The sequence below is a fragment of the Apodemus sylvaticus genome, chromosome 12 (genome assembly GCF_947179515.1).
Source record: "Apodemus sylvaticus chromosome 12, mApoSyl1.1, whole genome shotgun sequence".
Taxonomy (NCBI): domain Eukaryota; kingdom Metazoa; phylum Chordata; class Mammalia; order Rodentia; family Muridae; genus Apodemus; species Apodemus sylvaticus.
This window is the reverse complement of record NC_067483.1, coordinates 23,770,276-23,779,550: the sequence shown is the minus strand read 5'-3', so window position 1 is coordinate 23,779,550 and position 9,275 is coordinate 23,770,276. Positions and strand designations below refer to the sequence as shown.

At 41.3% G+C, this 9,275-nt stretch overlaps 1 pseudogene; it reads right to left on the bottom strand.

The window, feature by feature from the left end:
- Window positions 1-2,926: 2,926 nt before the first annotated feature.
- On the bottom strand, window positions 2,927-8,746 carry LOC127697766 (CCR4-NOT transcription complex subunit 1-like; annotated as a pseudogene).
- Between the last annotated feature and the right edge of the window lie 529 nt (window positions 8,747-9,275).

Sequence of the window (9,275 nt, the reverse complement as noted above, 5' to 3'; positions counted from 1 at the left end):
ACTCACCAAACCTTCACTTTCAAAATTCCACTTCCCTTCTTGCATACAGCTTCTGGCAAGGCAAAATACCTGCTTGACTGCCCTTCTGAAGACACAACAGTCTCAAGGGCTCCAGAAGGTCAACTACACACAGGGTAGCAGACCCCATAATCTGAAGGCCTCCCAGGAGAATAGCTACATGAAGGGTAACATCTTGAGAGCTCCTTTAAGGTCCCAACGGTCTGAGGCCCTCCGAGGAACTCTGTTGCAGCCAGGGCATTAAATAAATAGGCAGCTTGTCTGCCCCTCTAAAGACACCACAACCTGAAGGCATCCCAAGAGTTTCTCTTCATACAAGGCAACTCAGCAAATGGCACTACAGTCTGAAGACTTCTCAGGGGCTCAGCAACATAACCCATCAGGTCAAAAGCCTCCCTGGACATCTGCTAAACACATGGAAAAAGAAACCACAGTCCATAGACTTCCTTCAAGAACATCTATAGACAGGGCAACAGCTAAAGTGCTCCTCTGAAGACCAAACAGACTAAATGCCCCACAGGGTCTGATAGTCAGGGCCACAGGCCTACCAGGAGACCTGAAACAATCCAGGGACAAAAGAGGCAGGCTCCAGACCATCAAACACCAGAGATAACCAGATGGTGAGAGGCAAACCCAAGACCATAAGCAATGGAAGCCAATATGCATAGGCATCCTCAGAACTCAGTCCTACCAACACAGCAAGCCCTGAACACACCAACACACCTGAAAATCAGGAAGATGTCCTAAAATACTATTTTGTGAAGACAATAGAGTCTTTTAAGGAACAGATAAATAACTCACAGAAAGAAATACAGGAAAACACAGGTAAACAGCAGAAGCCCTTAAAGAGGAAACAAATAAATCCCTTAAGAAAATACAGGAAAACACACTCAAACAGGTGAAGGAATTTCATAAAGCAGTCCAAGACCTAAGAGTGGAAGTAGAAACAATAAAGAAAATACAACTGGAGGCAAACTTGAAAATGGAAAACCTAGGGAAGTAGTCAGGAATTATAGATGTAAGTATCACCAACAGAAAACAAGAGATATAAAAGAGAATCTCAGGTGTAGAAGATACCATAGAGGAGATTGAGACTACTGTCAAATCAAATTCAAAACATAAAAGTCTCCTAACCCAAAACATCCAGGAAATCCAGGACACAATGAAATGACCAAATCTAAGAATAATCGGAATAGAAAAGAGCAAAGATTCGCAGACCAAAGGATGTGAAAATGTCTTCAACAAAATCATAGAAGAAAGCTCTCACAACCTAAAGAAAAAGATGGCCATAAATGTACAAGGAGCCAACAGAACACCAAATAAATGGGACCAGAAAAGAAAATCATCTAGTTAATTAATAATCAAAACACTGAATGCACAGAACAAAGAAATAATATTAAAAGCTGCAAAGGAAAAGAGCCAAGTAACATATAAAGGCAGAACTACCAGAATTACACCAGACTTCTCAATAGAGATATTAAAAGCTAGAAGACCCTGTTCAGAGGTCATGCAGACTCTAAGAGAACACAAATACCAACACAGACTATTATACCCAGCAAAACTCTCAATCAATATAGATGGAGAAATCAAAATATTCCAGAACAAAACCAATTCTAACAGTATCTATCTACCAATTCAGCCCTACACAGGATTCTAGAGGAAAACTCTAATACCAGGAGGGGACCAATAGCAAATTAAACAACAACAACAACAACAACAACAACAACAACAACAACAACAACAACAAAAACAAGATAGTAATCATCTCACAACAAAACCAAAAGGAAAAAATCACATGCACAGTATGCCAACTACAAAAACAAATTTAACATCAACTAACAATCATTTGTCTTTAATATCTCTCAATATTAATGGACACAACTCACCTTTAAAAAGTCATGAGTTCACAGACTGGATATGCAAACAGCATCCAGTATTTTATTGAAAACAAGAAACACAGCTCAATAACAAAGACAGACACTACCTGTCATAGCCAGGGTTTCTATTCCTGCACAAACACCATGACCAAGAAGCAAGTTGGGGAAGAAAGGATTTATTCAATTTACATTTCCATATTGCTGTTCATCACCAAAGGAAGTCAGGACTGGACATCAAGCAGGTCAGGAAGCAGAAGCTGATGCAGAAGCAAGGAATGAATGTTACTTACTGGCTTGCTTCTCCTGCCTTGCTCAGCTTTCTTTCTTATAGAACCCAAGATTAACAGCCCAGGGATGGCACCACCCACAGTGGGCCCTCCTATCCTTGATTGCTAATTGAGAAAATGCCTTACAGCTAGATCTCATGGAGGCATTTCCTCAAGGGAGGCTCCTTTCTCTGTGATAACTCCAGCTTCTGTCATGTTGACACACACAACCAGCCAGTAGACTACCTCAGAGTAAATGTCGTGGAAAAAAAATCTTCCAAACAAATGGTCCCAAGAAACAGCTGTAGTTGCCATCCTAATATTCAATAAAATAGACTTTCAACCAAAAGTCATCAAGCAAGATGAGGAAGGACACTTCATATATATCAAAGGGAAAATCCACCTAGAGAAAGTCTCAATTCTGAACATCTATGCCCCAAATAGAAGGGCACCCATATTCATAAAAGAAACTTTACTGAAGTCAAAAGAAACGCATTGAACCCCACACAATAATGGATAGATCATTGAAACAGAAACTAAACAGAGACAACATGAAATTTATAGAGGTTAGGAACCAAATGGATTTAATAGATATTTACAGAACATTTCACCTTAACACAAAAGAACACACCTTCTTCTCAGAACCTCATGAAACATTCTCCAATCTTGACCATGTAGTTGGTCACAAAACAAGCCTCATCTGATACAAGAAGACTGAAATAATTCCATGGATCCAAGGAAATCACCAAGGACTAAGGATAATCTTCAACAACAACAACAACAACAACAAAACAGAAAATCCACTACTGTACTGAGAACCTCATTGAGCTGGTTGATCTTTGTGACAGTGTTGAGGGCCTCTCCAGAGTGCTTCACTAACAGTTCAATGAGGCAGACAAAGGCAGCCAGGTTGTGGTAGCACTTGTCCTGGATCATGTAAGGGTTAGTAGCGGGACTGTGCTGCTGCTCCACCTGAGTTGAGCACTGTAACTGATTTCAACACACATTTCAGTGCAGATGAAAAAAACCTTGTTATGAGGTCATCAGTTTTAAATATTTTTTGCTGATGCATCTTTCTTTCCACAAACTCTATCTGACCAACAAATGCAGAGAATGCTTTGGTGTTGTCATGGTTAGCTGCTACTGAATGCTATAGATTCACCAATTCTCTCAGAAGATACTCTGCCTTCTACCTCAGGCCTGGAAGGTCATCATATTCTGAGGCTTGAGAGATCCCAGAATGCATCAAAAACTTAGGTCCTCCATGAGCACAATCAATCATTGCTTCATAGGTGAATCTCACTACTTCCATCAGCTGGGGCAATCCTTCTGGAGCATTGCCTTTGGAATGAGCATTAATTCTCATAAAAGTTTCAGTGGTATGGAACAGATCTGCCTCAGTAATATAGGCAACAATTCTTTCATCCTTCAACAGAATTTTTACCATTTGCTTAGCAAATGCCATGGCCATATAGCTCAAGCCATTCTTCACCAACTGAGCAAGATGATGATCATACTGCTGAAAGCTAACCAAGTGATTTTGAGTTAACAACTCCACAGCCTCCACACTATATTTATGTTCATCTCTACATTCCACTAGGCACCTTGTGAATTATTTATTGTGCCATTGAGATCCATATGTCCTGCCATCCTGCAGAGCTTTCCGTACCAACAGGTGGCATTCCCTGTATCACAACAGTAAGTCATCATCAGCACCCCTTGTGGCATCTAATAAGCCTTCTACAGTCTTCTATAGTAATCTAAGAGCAACTATCACATCCTGAGAATTCCAAGACAATACTACAACCTGTAAAAGATTTTGAGGAGCATGGGCTTGAGGATTCATGGCCAAAATTGTTGGAATGGCATGTAGGTGCTGCTCCAGTTCTATATACTCATCATAAATCTGAGCTACATCATTTGTTGCCCAAGCTTGCTTCATGGGCAGAGCTAAAATCTCTGTAGGCTGATGTAAGTCATTTGTAGGTAAGAAGCCAGGCACATTTCGTGCAAACTCTTCATAGATGGCTATCTGCTTTGGATCTGCTTTTAGCCAGATCTGATCTGCTCTGGCATCCATTCTGCTTGATATGTTAATGCAACTGGATCACAGTATCTACATCCTTCTTGACGAGTGTGTTTCCTCAGCTGAAATTCAGTTGACAATCTCTTGTCCATCTCAGGGCTTGCCTTCTCCACTGCAGCTTTCTGAATAAAACAAGTTAATTCACAATTGTCCTGAGCTAACTGAGCAGCAGCCTGGTCCATCATTTCCTTTTGTTGTGAGCATGCAGGCAGACTGTTTTTTAGGTTGGTAGATATGCACATCAGTGAAGGTTCCCTGAAAGTAATCATAGCCATTTGAGCTGTCAATTTCCACATCATGTGATGAGCTACCATTCTCATTCCAGACTCCTCAGGATCCAGGGCAAAGTCCTTTCTGACTGTCTTGTTTACACATAGTCATAGCAATCTTAATTGACTGATCCAACACAGGTTGGACTAACTCCTGGACAGCTCGTTCAATTGCTTGTGCACATATTGCTTCAACTCTGGATGAGCTTGAAGTAAAGGAATTGTAGGGTTTAGAGTAATATGAGGTGCCAGATCTGCTGGAGAATAGACATTGATGTCCTGATAGCTGTACTGTGGCTTTGGTGAAACTGTGGCTGTACACATAGTACTGGTAGCTGGTGTTGTAAAGTTGTAATGGCAGGAGGCTTTTCTAGCTTCTAGACATCTTTCTTTGGAGCAGAGAATTGTTCATCTAAGTTCTTTGGGTGATCTTTATCTTTCAGCAGGTTTCCAGATTTGAGCTCATTGATATCCAATGCAAGGTTCTTACAGAGCACCTCAATCTCAAATTTGAAGTTCAATTTTAAGTCATGCTCCTGGTGCAGCTCAGCCAATACATTCATAATTGCCATTGTCCAGGGGTTTGGTGATCTAAAATCAGGACTACAAATCTTGGACACTAGAACTTTGGCAACAAAGTACACTATATAAAGCAACTCTTGTTCTTTAATGTAAACCTCTAACAGCAAAGACTTCACATCCAAATCAGTGTGTAAGATGGGTTCATTTCTAGCTAATGTAATCATTTCTGACCATTGTCTCAAGTTTTTCAGCAAAGCACAATCTCAAAAATTGGCTGCAGTTTTATCAGAAATCAACAGCACTTTAATGTTTCTGTAGGTTTTATTCAGAACCATCTTGTTAAATTCAGTATTCTTCAATGTATAAAGAAAGTTTGAATATAGGCTATGAAAGTTTGGCTCAATACTGACTCTTTTCATAAATAGATACTGGGAAACCCAAGGCATAAATTCTCCCTTCACAGTTTCTTTCAGCTCTTCAACCTTCTATGTCACACTTACTGTGAGAGATTGTTGAAAATAAAAGCATTTTTCTCTTGAATATTTTCTGGGGACTCCATAATCCTCTTAGTTTGATCTGTGACCACAAGCAATGTATCAATATTTGTTTTATTTATAGAAGGTGGCACATCTTTCTTAAAGCTGTCTTCTGTTGGCTTGGTGACTGTAACCATTTTAGCAACAGTAGTGGTTGTTGAGGTTAACAACAACCCAAGAGAGAGGAGCTCTTGTTGGAACCTGGGCCTGAGCCAGTACAATACTTCCAGGGGTAGCATTTTCACAGGAGGATCTTGAAACTGTTGTCTGTACTCAATGCACTCCTACAAATGATGTGGAAACTGCAGAAAGTGACTGATGGAAGCCGGGTGCTGACAATACTGAGGATAGTCCTTCAATCCATTTTTAAATCTATCTAGTGCAGAAATGCCAAAATTATATATTTTGCATCCAAAAGGCTTCCTAGGGCTTCAAGAACATGTTGCAGGATCAGACCCAATACCATGTAAGTGACCAGTCCTTTTACAGATATGCTACCAAACAATCAGGCTGTTATATGTAATTTTTTATCAGGTTACTGGATGGGGGAAACCAATATTCTTCAAATAAATTCCTCAGTTAAATACTTCTTGCTCCCTTTTTATAGTAGAGTCTTTAAATCTCTGTAACATTTCTAATACTTCATCAACAGACATGGTTGTATGTGTGAGTGATTACATATTCTTTGGAAATAGCTGTTTGTTTTATCATCTATTTCTTTACTAAAGTGTTGATTTGCCCCTGGCCACACCTGAGACAAGTCAGGTTTCATCTTACTCTGCTGGAATGTAGGCTGGTTGAGTTCAGAAGTGTCCAGGTTCCTCTGTATAAAAGGATCATTGTTCACTGCAGGATGTGCAAGAAGCCCAGTTCCTATGTCAGTCAAGATCCCTGTTCTAAGACCACCTTCTGGAGGCTATGATGAAAGTCCTCCAGCAGCACTGAAGTCCATTGTTTAACTTGGTGGAAATGTGTTCACTGGTGACTGAGGGGTATGAATTCAGAAGCCAAATTTGGAGGAAAACCCTGCATACTCTAGTTTTGAGGGCCAGTTGAACCACCTATACTAAGAGATGCCATTCCAGCAAGAGGGTCACTCTGAAGAGGAGAAATGGCATCCAAGCTGCTATCACTAGGAGGGCGACCTTCTGTCACAACTCCAGGTGGTAGCTGTCTGGCCTTATTCATTACATTACTGCAATTGGCTATCTTGGTGAGGATAGTCTCTAATAACTCTTGAGAAACAATCCCTGCACAAGCCTGTAGACAAGCCAACATTGTTGCTAGAGTTTCAGTCAGAAGTTGAGCACATTTGTGCTGATCTTTCTCTGGGGCAAGTTCACTCAAAATAGAAGATTACCTTCTCTTTAAAATAAGTCATACATGCTTGTAGAAAAGGCTCCCCAGGCTCTTTTATGTGTTAGCCATGTGTCAAGTTTGAGGTATGAAGCAAATGCAACGAGGTCAATAACAAAGGCAAGTGGAGTGCTATTCAGCAGCATTGACAAGGCCTTCAAGTCCTGGGCCACTTCAAGTTTTCTAGACAATTTGGTCTGATCATACTGCTCCCCTCTCACGTACCATTCTGCCATTGCATGGATTATAAGTTGGCAAATTTCTGGAGACTATCCCTATCCATACCATGCATAGTGCAAAATAATGGCAGAGTTAGGAAAATTGGCATCAATGTGTTCATGGCATAGGGTGTGCCAGTACCTGTTGATTTGAAGTAAGGTCAATACCAACATGTCTAGACAGTGTTTGCTAGAGAAGCTGAAGAGTTATTTCACTTGCTCATACTGCCCAACCTCTGTAAGCCTCAGCAGAGATTCAATCAAATCCAAGAGTTTTCCATGTGGCAATTCCTTAATGGTCATCCTCTGGTGGTGCTTTCAAAATATCAGTGGCAATAGTGTGACAAGGGTAGTCGGCAAAACAGAAGACCTCTGGGTTTATCAGGGAATGCTGGATGAAGGAAATCTGGCCTTCTACATGTTTCCAAGGCCTGTATATAAAATCTACTGGAAACACTTCCATGCCCAGACCCCTCTCAATGTTATAAACCACACTGTGAATTCATTTGCTGTCACAAATTTGAAATCCAGGATGATCCAGTTCGTAAGTTACTTCCTTGAAATTCAAACTCAGGTTCAGTTCTTTAAGAACATCAATCAAAACCTCTACATTCCATGTGTGTGCCTGTGCCCCTGCCATTTTATCTTTTCCATCACTACAGATTCCACTTCCAGGAGCAGAGATGCTCTATAATGGAATACCATCTGTTAATCCTGAATGAATCTGAGCCATCATTCCCCAAACTCTGGCAACCTGGGCAGCTGTGACCGCCTAAACACCAAACTGCATGGTTATATTTCGACATTCCTCAATACTCTCACAAAAGCCATAGTCCATTTCCTGCATGAAGTCAGCCAGTGAGCTCTCCATCATGGTTTTAGCTACTCCTCCAGAATCAGGCAAATTCCTGTCCATTAAAGTGTCCCGTTTTTTCAGGGTATAAAAGTGGTACAAGCACCACAGGGCAACACTCTTGGGGAAAATCTCTGCATAGTGACTTAAAGAAAAGCATCCTGTCCAACTCCAAAGGCTCCTGTCTGCCCAAAGAGGGGATGGGAGAGTAGGACCTCTATTGCTTTATCTTGGAAGCCACCTTCTTGATGTCCATTGACATCTGCATCAGTGTAAGAATGCAGAAGATCTGGAAGCTTCTATTTGATAAACTGGGCAGCAAACCCCCTGAGAACTGGACTAGAAGAAATCAAAGGGGCAAGACCAAAAGTTACCTCTTGTACTTTACTTGAGAATTTTACTCAGCTGGGAAAATAAGTGGCGCAGGCTTTAAACTCTTCTGGTAGTACAATGGAGTATCAATGGCATATGACATTGTTGAGATAAAATGTGGCTTTGTAATCAGTGAGGCACACTCCTGAATCAGAAACTGTATCTGATGGAAATCTTTGCCACTGCTTTTACCATCACCACTGAAATCCACATGAGAAAATGGGCAGCGTAATAAATGCCTGTGTGCCCCAGGACCGCGCTGATTCACAATATGCTGTATTTCCTGCTGGATGACTCAGTAGTTTTTCACGGTTAAATTGTCCACCTGGTAGCTGATTTGAGACAAGGCCAGTAAGAGTAAGTCAAGATTCATCACTGGTTGGGGTGTAAGCAGGCGACCGAGTCCAAATCAAAATTACCACTATTCCTCTTTAGTCAACTCAGAGGAGGGTTAATGCTTTCTTTGTAATTAGACTCTCTCTGTTATCAGTAAATGTCAATTCTTCTTTATCAAGTGTCATACTCTGTTCTGAAACATGGCACCTCAGGCAGCTCTCGCAGCGCTGGACACAGGAAACTCCTGGATCCTCAAGCCCCATATTTTGGTTGACTCCTGTTGTTTCTCGACAAAATGGCACCCGAGCTCTATTGCTCAAGTACCAGCCTTTCCGCCTCCTGCTAGCAGCTTCCAATCCAGAATCCTATTTTGTGGGCTCTGGCCAATTGCTGTTCATCATCCCTAAGGGACTGGATCCAAGCCCGGGTGCCTGAGCACCAGGTGCAAAGTGATGGGTAGACATTGGGAACTTTGATTTGGGACGTAAAAACATCTGCCTTCATGGTGTTCAATCTATGGGGAGTGGCTGGTCATTGCCTCCAGGAAACAAAAAATTCAGAAGGGA